The sequence below is a fragment of the Amblyomma americanum genome, chromosome 3, assembly GCF_052857255.1.
Source record: "Amblyomma americanum isolate KBUSLIRL-KWMA chromosome 3, ASM5285725v1, whole genome shotgun sequence".
Taxonomy (NCBI): Eukaryota; Metazoa; Arthropoda; class Arachnida; order Ixodida; family Ixodidae; genus Amblyomma; species Amblyomma americanum.
In genome coordinates this window covers 102,140,013-102,158,312 of record NC_135499.1, presented here as the reverse complement: position 1 = coordinate 102,158,312, position 18,300 = coordinate 102,140,013, and the positions used below count along the sequence as shown (strand labels likewise).

Sequence of the window (18,300 nt, the reverse complement as noted above, 5' to 3'; positions counted from 1 at the left end):
GCGTTCCAGCGTCACTTGTAGTTCATAGTACAGCTGAACAATATCAGCTGTTCCCTCGAGAGCTTGATCCAAGGAACACGCTAATAAGCATGCAGCTTGTACTGTCCTGCTCGACCTAGATATGCTGGGAAGCGGTTATTAAAACGTATCGAAAATCACCTGAATAAGTTATTTACCATATGAGAAAAAATCTTCCTAATGAGAACACTAATTTGCTATCCAAATCACTGAGATTGTCTCGAACCGAGCTTTCCTCAGAACAAATTGAACACTTGTCGCAGATCGTGTGGTCATACACTTGTTTTCACATCAGATGCCTTAACTGAAACTCGCATGGTTAGGCAATTTCTTTACGGATTCTCTTCATATAATATAGTTTCCTATTTCAAGCTTGATTTCTCAAAGTTTACAAGTGCTCCAGTTAATGACGCTTATTCCGTAAAGAACAAGCTTTCGTCAGCTTTTTTCGTGTGCTTTTTTATATTGTAACTTACAGATACGGAAACAAAGAATAGAAAGGACTGCCTTGTCCAAATTTTTTCTCGAAAATATCTAGCGATGAGGTTTTCACCGTTACGTAATCACGGAGTATGACTTCCGCTGTACCAAACTTTAAGTACCTAGTAAAAATAAAGTAAAAGGAAGAGAACTGTAGTCAGTACATAAGGCGGCACAACTAGTCTGCAGTGCGTACTGTCAGTCTTAGTCATTGAATGCCAGTAAAGAAAGGAATTGAGGTGCACGAATATTTTTTGAAATAGAATTAGTTATGTATCTCATGAAAGCTCACGAATCAAGAGCTTTGATAACTCCTTTCACAGAAATGGATGGTATTTTTATGCTCCTGAAAGCTAGAAATCTAGGTGACGCTTCAAATATTATACTGTTCTCACCTCTTCCTAACTAAGGGGTTCTCACGTACAGAACTGTCAGACGATATGGCCTCAAGTAAATATGCCGTACTAACTCTGCCTTGCAGTTCGGCCTTTATTAAAAAATAAAGTTTTCAGCACTTATTGTTGCAGTTGTCACGGGAACCACGGTAAATACTGCGCTTCACCGAAAAACTTCAACTACGCCAATACATCAATTTCTAATTCAACTGATAATGGGAGACCACGATGTCTTGGAATGTTCGAATAAAAAACAATGTGAGGGACGCTGGGGAGTTCTTCGGATTTCTTTAATTTTTCTAAACAATATTTAGCTTGGGCAGGGCATGCAATGGGAAGGAAAGATAACGGTTGGTCCTTAAGGTCAACGAAGTAGACTCCAAGTGAATGCAAATAGAGCAGGGAACGGCAGAAAGTTAGGTGGGGAGATCAGCGTAAGAGTTTTCGGAGATACGGTGGATTGCAGCAGGGCCAGAGCAAGGTTTATTGGAGAGATCTCAGGGAGGCCCTACACTGGGCGTAGTCAAGGTGCTGATGGAGATGATTAGTTAAATAACTTTTTTATAACGCACATGCTATTTAAAAAAATGTACTGACAAATCAGTATACATGACATTAGCAACCCACATTGCACTGGGCGTAGTAACGTTACTGCTGAAGCTGATTATATAAATGTCTTATATACTACCACATGTGCTATATTTAAAAAATCTAGTGAAGAATAGAGAAACCGTTAGATCAGCAGTCCAAATTGAGAAGCGCCTTAGTGATATAGAAAACAAATTTATTATTTCTCTTCTTAAGTAAACAAATTATTACTCATCTAGTGTGCTAGCCAAAGTTCGTGACCTCGACATTGATTTATTATATGAAGCCACTGAATCGCCAGCGGCTTTATTTCTTTGCCAGTGTCGTGAAATTTTCCGATCAGTGTCAGAATTGGCTGCCTGGCAAGACATATATCCCACACAAGTGAACGCATTTTGCTGTGCAATTTTGTTGGAACAGGAGATGTTCACCCATTTATTTCGCGCTGCTCTATCGATAAAAAGACTCTGGAGACCGCGATAGAGTAGCAGCAAAGAGTAACCGCTGAGCCCTTATTGCATACAGAGTATATACAACTGAACATCTCGTCAGCCTAGCACTACGCCTTCATTGTTCAACCACCTTCCAGATAGCGGTAGTCGGCATATATCATCTCCTGATTGCCTTTTATTTGTTTTTGTCACCTCCGCATCTTTATCAAGGAATCTGCGGGATCCCTGACTGCTTGTGGAGCATAAAAGGTAGCACGCAGTGGCTCCTGAAGTACTTCTGTTTGGTGAACGTCTCCTAGCGTTCTGTGTCCGCTGCAAACTACTGGTAAGTAGGTACGCCCTTCTTGCGAGAAGGGAGTAGAGTGAACAATAGAAGCATGCTTTACAAAGCAAACCTTTTATGAGGGTGCTTTGGATAATTAAGAAGCACTGTAGCTGAACAAAAAGCTCTACGTGTTTAACATTTTTTTTCTCTTCAGCAAACGTTTACTTCATCCGGATAGCGAGCGGCAACGACGTTGGTTGCTCAGAAGTAATGTTGCTATTAAGCAAACGAGTAGCCACTGGAAGGCGCAGAGGAGTAAGTCACATGGGTGGTTATTAGAACGTTTCATACTTACTTCACCGGTAACTATACAAAGTTTCACTATCAAATATTGTCTGCCATTTCTACCTGTGAACGCTAGGCGCGTGCGACAGTCCACCACGCTCCTGGAGCGGACGCTTGAATTTCTGTTTGGTAGAGTTCCACATTGGCTGATGGAGGTTTTATTCGCCATGCAAAGATGCGTGGGAAGTGCGCAGTAGTTCATAAAAAGCCATTGATGCACACTTTCAGTTCCCGCAGTAATTATCTGAAGTCCTGCTGGTCGTGAGACTAGCTTCCAGAATCGCTAACGCGCCTAAGTATAAATTCATTCGCGCTTTAGTGGCTTTGGGCCATTTCGTCTTTAAAATCAAACGGCAATCTTGTCTGCTTTGTGGGCCTGCTTTGTTTAAACTCTGTTTTCCTGGAGATCTATTTCCTAGTGGGCAGAAAAATATGACGCCATAAAACTTTAGTCACCCGCCATGAAGCGTTCTTAAGGATGCTTTCAGGAATTTACTTGGCAACAATGTTAATCATGTAAGACATTCCCCCGGCCAGATCAAAAGCGGCAGTGAGTCCAAAGAATTCGCTAGAATGTACGGTTCGGTCAAGTAGGGATTAGACCCCACTGTTTCTATAAAGGATTTGCGCGTTAACACAATGGCTATATATGCACGCAGTGCATCGTTTGTGGTATTCGATTCTGAACAACAGTTGAACGGATATAATACAAATACCTGTCCTGCTTTCCGGTAATACGTCACAATACTGCCTGCCTCGAATGAATGCTGTTTTTGGAGTGCAGTCGCTCCGTTCCAAATATGAATATTGTTAGTTTATTCGTTATTCGTGCATGCTTGATCCTTAATGTTTAACAGTATTGTAATGGTCAGGTGAAGTGATTCAAATGGAAGACAAGAAGTTCACTAGCGCAGTACACTTGTGCGTGTATATTGTCGTATTGAGGCGAATGAAATCGGCATTATTGTCACATTTCTTCTTGAATTGATGTCAAAATTTTACCTCTAAATGACTCCACTTTCTTTGTAGGCGCCATGAATGCCATTACGGTCGCCATTTGTATCCTTGGTGTTTTTGTCGCCACGGGTGAGTGAAATCTTGCCATATCGCGTCACGTGAATCGGTGTTATACTCTCATATTCAATTACTCGGGCCGCCAGTTTAATGAATCTACTGCTTAGAAATACAAGAAAGGGATGATGTTTGTGATTTCTTCATGTATTAGTGATCTTTGCGTCAGCTACTTTAGGGAGAGTAAATGTTGCATTCTTGAACTGGCTGACCTGTGCAGACAGGACTCAAGCTAAGGTTGTGAAAACTTGATCAATTCTTCTTGTCGGGCGACTTATTGCGCAAACATCTCGTGAAACGTTTTAACGCAAGTAGACACAGACCACGAAAAAGATTACACACACAAACAAGCGCTATTTTGTGTGTGCTGGTGTGTGTCTGTGAATGTGTTGTCTTCCGCGTCGTTTGTGAGTGCCTGATATTGGGGATTTGACACAATCTGTACTGCTTCTGGATTATCATAGACTATGAATCCGGAATTCTCTAAACAATTCAGCACACTTTGAAGCAGGAAACCAACGATAGAGTGCTATAGAGCCGCCGTTCACGCCGCATACCGTGTACATCAGAAAGAGAAAGAAACAGCCGTTCACGTATATGTGCCACTATAACAGAGGACAACAACAACATACCCTTGTTACACGCCAAGTCAGTATATTGAATTTCTCTTGCGAGCAAGCTTTACAGTTTGCTTAAGAGGCTATTGCCTCTTGTGATCACGCTGGCTTCATAAAACGTTCATCCCTGAAGAGGATTTATGTTAGAGCCTGGCAACCTCTCCTAGCACGCCAACAAACCGCCGAAGAACTTTATGAAGTCCCCTTTAGGAAGTAACCCCCAAAAAAATATGCAGTTAAGGAACACATCCAGTATAAGTGTTATAGATTGTTGTTTTGAAGCTTTCTGACATTTCGCTAAAGCAATCAACGTTGTGGAAAGCAAGCCGTCCACATTCTTTCCCTTTTTTTTAAAAATTGCTTGCTATGTATCTTAAATAGCGCTTAATATATTTATATGGCTTCTGTATTTGCGCGGAAGGGGCGACGGTCTGCATAAAAACGCAGCTATACTGATTGCAGTACTGCTTGGCATGTTTTTGCGTTTTTAACCCACCATGACATGCCAACACAATTCCACTAACGTCAGAGCAGTTCGCTAAGCGGTCGCAGAATGTTAATTGTTAATTTCCGTCGGCATGCTCTTTGAATAGTGTCTCTAAATTCTTTGAAGTGAAGCCAACAAACAAGAATCAAAACATGGAGGTCATTTAAGCTCCGCCTTAATAGTGTAGCACGCGACAGCCCAAAACAATGTCTCCAGCTGCCTGCGGTCCTCTGTGCATATCGCTTAGCAGGCACAGCCATTGCTGTTTATTTTATTTTGTTTTGCTTTCTTGGATTACTTTTATTTTCAGTTTTATTTTACTGCAAGACACACGAGGCATTCTCTAAACAAATCGAACGCACGTTCGTCCGTGGTCGAAGGGCCCGGCTCACGATCCAAGTGGCAGTGGTTCGAGCCCCTGCTCAACCAATTTTGTTTTGTGCGCCATTGATTTTCTTTTTAACCGCCGCAGTGGTTAGTGGTAAGACCGCTCGGCTACTGAGCCGGAGCTACCGGCTTTGATTCTGGCCCCTGCGGCCGAGTTTCTATGGAGGCGAAACGCAAAAGTGCCCGTGCGCTGTGCGATGTCAGTCCACGTTGAAGATCCCCAGGTGGTCGATATTATTCCGGAGCCCTCCACTATGGCTCCTCTTTCTTCCTTTCTTCTCTTAGTCTCTCCCTTATCCCTTCCATTTCGGCGCGGTTCAGGTTTCCGCTGATATATATGTGAGACAGATAGTGAGCCATTTCCTTCAATAAAAAAAAACACTTAAATTTTGAACTTTATTCAGAGGCTGACGTAAAGAGAGTGGAATGACGTCACGACCATGTATACAAAAGAGGAATTGTATAGTCCCGTCATAATTGTTCTAGCGCGTGATAGTTGTGGAGTGTTTGAATTAACCAGTAGAGCTCAGGTGGTGGCGACGTCATGGCCAGTCATAAGTTTCTCGACATGCACCACAACTGCACCAGCCTTTCTCGCTGAACGCGATCGATAACGCTGTCGCGTTTAACTGCGCCTTTAGATGACCGTTGTGCCTTATCATAACGTGATCTGTGACTCTCCTTATATAATTTTTGGTATGTGTAGAACACATACCAATTATTATATAGGGCGGGTCACAGTTCTTTACGCGAAGGGTGCTCTATTGGATCACCACTTTCGCATCCTTATATAAGTTAATTTCGTGCTAATGTCATTTGCAAATAATGGTAGAATACTCACATCATTGCAGCTTCAGCAGAAACTTCCACAGAGCAAGACAAGTCGTTGGAGGTGGTGTCGGATCTCCGATCCCAAATCGTCGCCGATGAAGCCGTACTGGTACAACCCTTACGCCTGCAGAGACCAATGTCATGGCATGCACACGAAATAGAACCACGCCCTAACGTAAGATATAACCAATTGGTCAATTCTGTCCCCAAAATATGAGCCGGCATATTCGGGGTGATCTGTAAATTTCGATGAAAAATTTAACGCTCATCAACGCGACCGGCTGAATGCCTGCGAAATGTATATCCTTTGCTGGCAGTTAGAAAAGGCATTATGAGTTAAAAATAAGGATCACCCTTTTACCCTTTGAAGGAGGTTACCACTATATAAGTTCGCGACCTGAGTTCAATAGGAAACAGATCGCTTGAATGTAATCAAAATACGAATTATATTTGAGGTTCATCTGCTGTGAGTTGAAGTGCATAAGTCATTTAAACCCTTGGACGCAAAGAACCTCTGAGGGATCATTCTGTTTGTTATTTACTGATATAAAAGGACCACTCTAATGAATAAGTAAAAACGAAAAATCAAGCTGTCAGACATTTCTTGCTCCAGGCTGTTGTTTTCAACAGGGAACTGCATGTGCAAATGATTGAGGGCAGAATTTGGTGAAAAAAGGTCTGCTTTAGCAGAAACAGAATCGGTTGAGTAACAGAGCCCTCGTGCAGTCAGTAAGGTGATTTTGGGCACAATAACAGATGGAAACACTTCCGTACATTGCCTAACTATGCGTCTACAAGAATTTATATATAGTGTATAAGCATCGATCGGTGCAGTTGAAATAAAAGCACTATTAATTGGCGTATTAACAGTCGCACGCAGTACGTGTTAAAAATTCCTTTTTTTTATTTCGCAAAGTCTAAGCACACGACTGAAGGCAAAAATAGTAAAGCGATATTAAAATTTATGAGGACGCTTACGTCACCTTCATAGTAGAATGTAACAGCTTTAGAGGCAACGTTGCTACTACATGTTTTTGCGTGTCAGTTTTTGCTCCGCATACAGAATGCCGCCAGTTTTATCTTACCTTTACTGGCACACACATAAACATGCGCTGAGTATATCTTCGTTCATTTTCTTCTCATACGTCTCTTCAGTGTATTACTTAATGTTTAACGAAAGGATGAAACAGCTCGACTTAACCCTCTTATTGTACTTTAACGTCGGTGGCCTGGAGGCTATGGACCCTCACTACCCAACCGAATCCAACCTGCCAATTTCGACCCTTTAACACTGCGGGGGAAAAAGCGAGACCAGCGCCATGGTCACCTGACCTTAGGACGTCTTCAACCTCTCGAGAAATCAACGACACCCTTCCCCAGTTGTATTCAACCTGCTTTCATTGCCCCTCCTCAGTTTTGAAAGAAAGATTAAGAGCACTGCTGTGGAAATTGAGTGAGCTTATTTGAATTAAATTATTTTCATCTTCAACGCTGCCCATTGCTCACAACGTGGTGGCCAGGGGTGACCACCCCCAGCAGGCTGGTTCCAATGGCATTGTCCTCTCGCCCTATCGAAGACTTTTGTGAGTAACGATTACGAGTTCGTATGATATGAGGCTCATTGCCTCATTCGCACTTCGGCGTACGGCGGCGAGAGCGAGCGAAATCTGCCGCAGCCGAAATGTTCACTCCTTCATACTTCCCGGCCACCCCGTCAGCGCTTTGAAACGAACTCTCAATTACCACGAAAAGAACAAGTTTTCACGATATCAATGCCTGCGCCATTTGATGGTATCCGCAAGAATATTCCATTTTCGAGGTCGTACCTTTCCGCGGCGCCCACCTCAGACAATCAGGAGAGCGCGTTTAAACGTGTTCCCTGGTGCCTCATCGTTTGTGTGTAGTCTTTTCGCGGCGTACACATATATTGTCAGAAAGCAGTATACGTCGATGCTGTCTACATAGAATAAAGGTATGCACGTTTTCCTACTCAAAATGCAGGCATTCTCTAGGACGTCATGTCACTGGGCACATTAAAACTTCTTAGCGTTTTTATTTATTTATTTATTTTTTATTTAGTATACTGCAGTGTCAAGGCCATTAAGGCAACATAGAGGGAAGTAGTAGGAAAAAGAGATAATTTTAACAAACTGGAGCTCATGAGGAAAAGCAGTTCATGTACAAAAAAAGGGCACCTAAATAAACGAAGTCAGCAATGGCTTTCGTGAAAAAAAAGTTGAACGATGTGAAGAAAAAGGCTCCTAGTTATACAGGATTAGCTACTGCGTCCTTCAAAGATTGTTGGTCAGCGGTGGTGCCTGTTGAGCCAGGGAAGTGATTCCACTCATTGGAAGTGCGTGGTGCAAGCTACTGAAAGAAGCCATTGAATCTACATAACGAAATACAGAACTTGTGAATATAATTTATTTTGGGCGGTACATACGTTGGTGGGAAGATTAGTTTGCGACGTGGCATCTGTGATGAAATAACATATGAAAAAAGGACAGGCAGAACGTTTTTCGACGTGATGAGAAGAATGGTTAGGTAAGGCTAGATTCATTGGCACTGATACTAGGTGTTCTGTTGTAGTTAAAAGAATAAAACTAATTTTATTTATTCTTAACCATTTCCAATGACTGCGTTAGGTTTATTTGACCTGGCTTCAAGACTGGCGCGGCGTACTCATGTTTGGGAAGTATTAGGTTTTTATTAAGAAGGTAATTTAATAGAAGAAGGTGTTTGCGCCGCTTTAATTGCAGAGACACAGCGTTCAGCTCAACTTAGCATTGCCATTTGTTTGTTAGAACGGCAAACACTTCTGTTCAAATTGCAACGCTCATCTTCAGGCCTAGACCTGGCACAATTATGATTCTGAATAAATAATAAAGCAATTTTTTCTCTGCCACGTTTTTTTGAAGGCGAGGTCGGGCGAAGCGAAGGACGGGCGCCACATTTATGACCCGTGAAAACATTGAGAAATGTAGTAACCACGGCGAATTCAGTCTGAAGGAAGAGGCCCTACTTCAATATATGTCGCATATATGTCGCCGCATAACGCGACATCCTCCTTGCTTTCATGTTGGACGATGGAAATCGGCTGAATACTCCCGGCGTCAGAAATCTGCCTTTTGTTGATTGGGTTTTTGACCGGGTATTTCGCTGTCGACTGTACCACAGGGGTGGGTTCTTCTTGCTCTCGCCGCCGAATGCACTAGTGTGAACGAGCGATACTGTTATTGTATTAAAAACAAATGCGAACTTCGCTGGGCTACGGGATCTGCTGATCGCATTTCCTTTTATCGGGACTGTGCTGCCTATATTTAGTTTGAAACCAAAGGGTATGCTTCGACATTATGTTTTTATTGTTCCGTTTCAGACGGAGGAGTATTTCTTCCGCAATTTCTGGAATAAGACCAAGAAATCAATGACGAAGGCTTGCCGAAAAATCAAGAAGGCTGCGAAGAAAGTAATGCCCCACATCCAGAACGCTGCCGAGGATATCGGCAAGTCCGTCGCTAACGCAGTCATCCCAATTGTAAAGGAGAAGGCAGAGAAGAAAGCCACTGAACTCATGACCAAGTTCTTCGCAAAGCATTTGGACGTGTACGCTCTGCAAGACTCGGACAGCCATACCGATGTTGTTCGCAGTCTGTGCACAGTCTTGGACGAAGAGGGCAAACGGCTTATTGAGGACGGCGAGAAAATGAACGCCCACCAATTTGTTTTCTCTATTCATTAGTCGATGGCTAGAAGCCAGCGCCGGCAGCAAGTGCGTCCTCGATTAGAACCTCGTGGACGGTGATAGAATGCAGGCGTTTTATATTTATTACAACTTCAGTCAGGAGAAGAAGACCTGATAAACCTTGGAGTATGGTATTTATTTCTGCTCAGTAGTTTTGCTACAAGAATCCTAAATGGCCACTACTTACGTGGACGAGTAATAAACGCATCGTGTTTTTTCGATAAATATATTGTTTATTTTGCTTTCTTCAAACCAGAGAAAGGAGGCAGCATAAGAATCTAAATTTAGGCGGTCTCAGAGAGGAACACCAGCGCAGGTTTCGTACAGTTGGTGGACTCCTACAACACGGGCTGCATATACATCATCATTAGAGTTAAGGAACCATATCACTGGAACATTAGTCTAAATTGATGACCGGTGGCAATGGCTTAGAGGCAGAGTGTCAGCCTCGCGTGCAAGAGGACCGGGGCTTAAATCCTGGTGCCTTAAAATTCTCGACCGTGTTTGAAATAAAAAAAGAAAAAAATACATGTGTCGATGGAAATGCATAACCAGGCCTGGGGTAAGGCCTTCTCTCGGTGACCAGAACCGACAACGCACTCCCTCATCAGAACAGGATTTGGCCACCCCGGTGTAGTACTCGGCCACAACCTTCTATGAACAAACCAATTAACCCTCTGCCCTCAGTCCCCAGCGGGTGCGGAGCAACTGACCACGTCGGCGGTCAGATCTGTGATGCAGCGGAGGGTGCTACCAATTTCAGGCTCCGGACAGGTCGCCATTGGAATCTGAACCTGGCAAAGTTTAACGCTAGAACTTTATCTAGTGAGGCTAGCCTAGCAGTGCTGCTCGAGGAACTAGCGGGAATTAAATGGGATGTCATAGGGCTTAGTGAAGCTAGGAGTACAGGTGAGGCGTATACAGTACTAAAGGATGGACACATACTGGGCTATCGCGGATTAGCGGATAGACGAGAACTAGGTGCGGGATTCCTAATTAATCAGGATATAGCTGACAACGTAGATGAGCTCTACAGTATTAACGAAAGGGTAGCAGCTATTGTAATTAAGCTCAATGGGAGGTACAAGCAGAAAGTGGTTGAGGCCTACGCGCCTACATCCACGATGACCAGGGCGTTGAAAGTTCCTATGAGGACGTCGAATCGGCCATGAATAAAGTAAAATTCCACTACACTCTAATGATGGGCGACTTCACTGCGAAGGTGGGCAAGAAGCAGGCTGGCGACCACGCAGTAGGCGACTATGGGATAGGTTCTAGAAATAGCAGGGGAGAGTTATTAGTCGAATACGCGGATAAAAATAATTTACGGATCCTGAATACCTTCTTCCCCAAACGAGAAAACAGGAAGTGGACGTGGAAGAGCGCCACTGGGGAGACTAAAAATGAAACCGACCTCATACTGTGCGCTCAACCTGGCATCATTCAGGATATGGCCGTCCTCGGCAAGGTGCGTTGTAGCGACCACAGAATGGTAAGGTCTCGAATTAGCTTAGACTTGAAAAGGGAGCGGAAGAAGCTAGTGAAGAGGAAGTCCATTAATGAGTCAGCCGTATGAGGGAAAAAACAGGACTTCAGGATATCGCAGCAAAATAGATATTCAGCTTTAACCGAGGAAGACGATCTTGATGTTGATGCAATGAACGATAACCTCACAGCCATCAATACGGAGGACAGTTCGACAGGATACCGGAAAGCTATTTCAGGCGACGAAAGATCTCACTAAGAAACGCCAAAGCATGATGGCGTCTAACCCTACCGACAAAATAGAACTGGCAGAGCTATCCAATAAGTACATAAGCGTAAGGTAGCCGACATAAGGAAGTTTAACATAGAGAGAATCGAGCATGCTCTACAGAAGGAAGGTAGCCTAAAAGCGATGAAGTGGAAACTAGGCATAGGTAAAAACCAGATGTATGCGTTAAGAGACAAGGACGGCAATGTCATTAGCAATATGGATAAGATTGTTAGAATAGCCGAAGAGTTCTACACAGATCTCTACAGTAGCCATTGTAATCCGAGCGTTAATGAGAGAGATGCAGAGCAATGCGTCATCCCGCAAGTAACAAAAGAGGAAGTAAAGAAAGCCTTAGGAGCAATGGAAAGGGGAAAAGCAGCTGTGGAAGGTCAGGTAACAGTAGATCTGTTGAAGGATGGAGGAGAGATCGTGCTAGAGAAACTGGCCAGCTTGTATACGCAGTGCCTTATGACCTCGACCGTACCAGAAGCTTGAAAGAATGCAAACATTATCTTAATTCATAAGAAGGGAGACGCCAGGGACTTGAAAAATCACAGACCAGTCAGCTTACTATCCGTTGCCTACAAGGTATTTACTAAAGTAATCGCTAATAGAGTCAAGGCAACCTTAAACTTTAATCAACCAAACGATCGGACGGGCTTTGTTAAAGAATATTCCACAATCGATCATATACACACTATCAATCAGGTGATATAGAAATGCGCAGAATATAACCAATATCTATATATCGTCTTCATTGATTACGAGAAAGCATTCGACTAAGTGGAAACCTCCGCAGTCACACAAGCATTGCTTAATCAGGGTGTAGAAAAGCCTAACATAAAAATACTGGAAGATATATATAGCAACTGCACAGCAGGCGCAGTCCTCTATAAATTCAGCAATGAAATTCCAATAAGGAAGGGCGTCAGGCAAGGAGACACGATCTCGCCAATGCTATTCAATTGGGAATAGCTGGGAATAAGAGCAAATGGAGAATACCTAATCACTCTGCGATTTGCTGATGACATTGCCTTGCAGAGTCACACAGGAGGTGAATTACATAGCATGATCAATGATTTAGACAGGCAGAGCAAAACGGTGGGTCTAAAAATTAACATACAGAAAATCAAAGTAATGTTCAACAGCCTAGCAAGGGAATTGCAGTTCACAATTGGAAGCGAGGTGCTGGAAGTGGTAAAGGAATACGTCTACTTCGGGCAGGTTGTGCAGCTGATCCAGATAATGAGAGGGAAATAACTAGAAGGATAAGAATGGGGTGGAGCGCATATGGCAGGTTTCCTCAGATCATGAATGGCGGTTTACCAATTTCCCTCAAGAGAAAATTCTACAACAGCTGTATCTTAGAGGTACTCCCCTACGGGGCAGAAACGTGGAGGCTAACGAAAAGAGTTGAGCTTAAGTTAAGGACAATGCAGCGAGCCGTAGAAAGAAAAATGATCTGTATAACGTTAGGAGACCGGAAGCGGGTAGAGGGGGGAGGACACAAACGCGGGTTTATGACATCCTAGTCGAAATCAAGAGGAAGAAATAGGCTTTGGCAGGGCATGTAATGAGAAGGCAAGATAACCGCTGGTCCTTAAGGGTAACGGATTGGATTCCAAGACAAAGTAAGCGTAGCGGGGGGAGGCAGAAGGTTAGATGGGCGGATGAGATTAAGTTGGCAGGCAAAGGGTGGATGCAGCTGTCAAAGGACAGGAATTATTGGAGAGACATGAGAGAATCATTTGCCCTGCAGTGGGTGTAGTAAGGTTGATGATGATGACGATGATTGTGATCATGATAGGCCGTTATAAACATTGCGAATCTTAAAAAAGGATGTCATTTGTACATGGGTGCAAATCATAACACTAAAACGTTGCTTATACGCTTTCTGGTCTAAAGGCTTTAACTCTGTTCTAAAGGATTGAAAGGAATATAAACCAAACGCCTCTTTTGTCTTAGCTGTCTGCATCGCGCCGACGTTCTTACGAGGCAACCTATTATATCCCGTGAAGTGTTTTGCAGTACAAATGCGGAAAAAAGTGAACGCACCACACTGTTGTCTACGAATATTTTTCACGCGTTGCCTAACTGAAATCTGCAACAATAGTATATGGACACTGGGGCGGTTTCTTGTGGAGAAACGTTTCTTCGATCCAAATAGGGAAGGCGTGAGTGCACCTAAAAAACGTAGAGAGCCCTGTTTACTTATGCCCGCACCTGCGCAGTCGCGAGTAAAAATATATTAAACTAGTGACATGCCACAGGAGCGGCACATAGCAACACTCGGGGCTGCTGTTACGAGCACGTCACAAACAAAATTTCCGGGTGAGTTTGCAAAGCACGGTGCCGCGCCAAGAGCCCGGTGCGATTTTCGCTGCTGCGGTGACGTCACTGTGCTGATCTTTTTACTTACGAGTGTACATGAATGTATTTGCCGCGGAAATCTCAACATGTGATTGGGCGCTAGTTCGAGCGTCTGCGTAGCCGCAATTTTGGCACATTGTTCTCAGATACAGTTGAGTAACGGCAACCAAAAGCACGTCTGGCTTAGTGTACTGCAAAATAAAAGCAGGGCATCCTTCGAGATAAAAAAAAAATCGTTCATTCATTTATTCATTCCTAATGATTTTTGTCAGCCACTGGAAAAGCGAGAGAATGCCTGTCACGAAAAGTCCGTATATAACGTATGCGCAGAACTTTCACACGCCACTCAGGAATTAGTTTTACAAAATATCTAAAGCTTATTTTGAACACGCCCCATGGAATGCGGATAAAGCTATGTCTAAAGATTTGTGCGCAATTTTGGACCCCAGTGCAGCCGGCTACCCACCGGTGATACAATGAGTACAAGACTTCCCCTGGTCTGGTGTTCGGCTTATTTAAGGGTGAAATGCTTGGGAAATAGATCTTTGACCCCACCTTGAGAATTCAAAAATACGTTTTGTTTGGCGCTCTTTGGTCATAGATGCCTTTGCGCCATAAAAATCCGTAATCATCTTCGCCAGGCGTATATTCAGAGCAAAAAGTATATAAAAGGAAGATGTCGCAGCTATCTCGTACAAACAAAGTCAAATACACGATAACAAACAGGACAATTAATTTTGGCTAGTTAACAGCACAGCTGTCGCGGCAAACTGTACAAACTTTTCTAGTGAAGGCTATGAAGTATCCAGCTTATCCAGTCCGTTTCATTCGCGTACTGCCCGCGATAAAGAAGAAAAGTAGTATGCACTGTTGCGAAAACTGCACTATTCAAGCGTAAAGTAGTGCTCATGGCACGTTCCCCTGGACTGGCTGAAAGTGGCGTAAATGTAGTATTCATGTAAGCGGTTTATGAATAAGCAAGCATAAAAACTTCAGTCTGTGCGATGTTGCACGCTTGCTAGCGTAGGTAGGACTGCTCGCATAAGGAGTTCTTTGGGAGAGTTTGTGCGCTGGTATTCATTGTAGGTAAAACGAGGAAGTTTTCATTGCACTGACTCGAGCATAATGTGAGTTTTAGCGTACGAAAACCAAACGATGCTCGCGTATTCTAAGATTGGTTGGACAAGAGCGTGGTCTCGGAAGCAGAAAAACATAACATGCGTTTAAGGAAGAGAAGCCTGATATTTGCTTTCTTGGTTATGTTATGCACTTCTGTCCAAGGTGTGGAGAGATAAGAACGCCAATGTATTTCATTTCCGTAGTACTTTCCAGAATGACGTTGCTAACATGATACGGGTAGTTATGCTTTGATTTCTTTTTGTACCTGAAACCGCTCCTATTTTTTCTAGGTTAATGACCATTTGTAAACTGCTACACTTCTGCACAAAGTTGTTAAGGGCCACGTATAACGTTGCTTGATCTTCTTTTTTTATTTTTTCGCTGGTAGAGCACGCAATCATCTGCGAACATAATTTACTATTAACACAAGCACGGATTGAAGTTTGCCTTTGCGCCTGTTTTGACCACTCCTCAGTCAAATTGTTTTTTTTTTGTGACTATAATCTAACCACGCGAAATATCTTTCGATGGCTACCTTGGATAACATCTTGCAGGGTTATTTAGAGAATTTCTGTCGCATTACGTAAATGCAGCGCAATGTGAGAAAAAATCAGCCGTTGGCTTTCATTCAAAACTGCCCAGTTCCTCATGACGAACCCGTAGAGTTATTGAATCGTACTTCTTCAGCTGTATTTCCAAATGAACCGGATGACGACGCACCTGAAGTGAATTGCCCCGACCGTCATACAATGGAGGTTACATTCGACCCTCATAGCATTATGAAGCTCATCGAATCGCTCAAGCCTACGTCATCAGCTGGAATCGATAGAATTAACTCAAAAATAGTAAACGGCACTAAAATCGCCACGAGTGTCATCTTATCTCGCATACTTCAGCAGTCCCTTTAATCTGCAGTGGTGCCGGCAGACTGGAAAGTGGGCAAGATCATTCCGGTATCAAAGCTACCGTCCAATCTCGCTTAATAGTGTCGCATCGACGTTCAACGAACATGTAATCTTCTCTGGTGTAATTAAATTTTTAATATCCATGAATTTTTTCATCCTTGCGAACATGGTTTTTTAGCGCTTTTTGTTAATGACATAAGCTATTCTACTGATATTGCCGCGAATCTTTGCAGTGTTTATTTGTTTATTCTTCAAAGCTGCAGGCACGCCGCTTTATCGCTTTGCGTGCGATGCAAGACGCCACCAGTTTATCTCGATTGATCGCATCCAGGTAGACCTGATTCTATGTTGTTCCAGAATGTTCTAGTAAGTTTGCACGCTTAATCTGAAAAGTCGCTATCAGCTTTAAATTGAGCACGGCAGACAGCGGCGGGAATTCTGTTCGACGACCGCCGAGCTCGCTTATTCATACGCCGCCACCGAGTGATTCAACCCAATGTGGGTGTAAGACACCCCAAATAAAGTTTCGCTTAAACACAATATTCGCAGCCTCTCTGCTCCCCTGTCTGCAGTCACCACTTCGTGACATCTGGTGGAGGGTAGCCTTCCATGCACCGGACACCCCCTTCTTGTTGTGAAGCCAGCCCTCAGCGCTTCGCACCCGAGGACGAGCCAGTAGCTCATCGAGCCAGCCGACGTCTCCAGGGAGAGCAGCCTGAGTTCGCAACCCTGCCGGACCGCGCCAGACAGCGAAAAGACGCTCCTACGAGCACCGCAACGCAGCCAAAGATGTCGACACCGATCATACTGCCGCAGCCACGGGTGCCGCCAACTTTCAATGGATCCCTAGCGAAGATCCTGAAGAATGGTTGGACCAATTTGAGCGCGTGGCATCATTCAACAAGTGGGATGATGCGGCAAAAATTGAACACGTGTTCTTCTCATTGGATGGCTCAGCACATGCGTGGCACGAAAACGACGAGTCGTCCCAAATGACTTGGGTGCTATTCAAGAAGGAACTTTTCAAGGTATTCACCAGTGTCGTGAGGAAAGAAAGAGCCGAGCGACTCCTCGAGTCAAAGATTCAGCCTCCGAATGATCCAGCCCGCGGTTACGTCGAACAGATCAAGTGCCTCTTTCGCCGCGCCAACCCCGAAATGACCGAGGAAAAGAACGTTGTTTTTAAAGCGCGGCGTAAAAGAACAACTCTTTGTCAGCCTTGTCCGCCAGCCGTCAGAAGCAGTCGAGGAGTTCTTGCAAGAAGCCTGCACGATTGAGAAGATCCTCGATGTTCGGGCTCGGCAGTAAAACCGTCCTTTCGCTGCCTGTGCAATCCGTCCGGACACAACCACCACCAGAGACAATTTGCGGGAAGTTATCCGCGAAATCCTCCGTGATTAGCTACACCAATTACTGCCATCTTCCGCACAGCCCCAAGGAGCGTCTCTCATGGAAGAGTGCAGGAAGAAGCGCAACAGGCACTTGACACCCCGACGGCCACAGAACCCCAGGCCATGACCTACGCCACTGCAGCATGCACTCCTCAGCCCCAACGACAACCCCTACGTCCTCTCCGACATGAACCACTTGTTCCCATACGCCGCGTCCCTGCCTCTTCCCGCCCAGCCTACGAACGATGCTCAAGCCCCAGGAAATGCGACGCCTGGAGGACTTCGGACAACCGACCGTTGTGCTTCTATTGCAGTGAGGCCGGCCATATTATTCGTCACAGCCCGTACCGACATATCGGTCTTCGTGGATTTGTCGTTGACGCACCCCGACCACGCTTCAGCCAACGCCCGCAAGAAATCGACGAGTACCTGCGTCGAGAGGCGTACTCGCTGAACAGCTTTTGGCGCTCACCATCGCCGTCAGCCTCACGTTTTGCGTAGCCACACCGCTGCTACTCAGCCACTGTACGAGGAAGGTGTTTCAGCCCCCGTGGGGGAAACTAAAGACAGCAACCTCTGGAGGTGAGGTTGCTCGCGAGCTAAACATTGAACTTCCAACGGCCATACAGATCAAAGACGCCGTCCCCGGCACGCCGACGCTGCATACGATAGGAACCTCGACCACGACGCGAACCGTTTTCAAAACGACGCAACTACCGAGAAAAGCTTCGATGACGCGTCCTACCCACGATTCTGATACCGAACGAAGCCGTGAACAGACGACGCCCACGACGAGGTGCAATGCAAACGCCAGGACGTCCTACTTAGAAGTAGTTACCGACGACCGGAAAGTTACCGCTCTATTGGCCACAGGAGCCAAATACTCGGTGATGAATGAAACATTCATTGCGCAGCTGAGAAACGTCACGACCGCTTAGGACGGCCCACAAATTCGCACCGCAGGGGGCCACCACATTACGCCATCAGGATGACACAGAGCGCGAGTGACTGTCAAAGGACATACCTATCCTGCGACCTCCGTTGTGCTACGGCAATGCTCCCGCGAAGTGATCTTGGGCAT

General features: G+C 44.6%; 1 long non-coding RNA gene across 1 annotated transcript; it reads left to right on the top strand.

Annotated features, from left to right (window-relative positions):
• Positions 1 to 2,165: 2,165 nt before the first annotated feature.
• LOC144123182 (uncharacterized) lies at positions 2,166 to 6,048 on the top strand. The gene is made up of 3 exons (XR_013313031.1): positions 2,166 to 2,258; positions 3,573 to 3,629; positions 5,957 to 6,048. It is a non-coding gene; the product is annotated as an uncharacterized LOC144123182 (long non-coding RNA).
• The last annotated feature ends 12,252 nt before the right edge of the window (positions 6,049 to 18,300 follow it).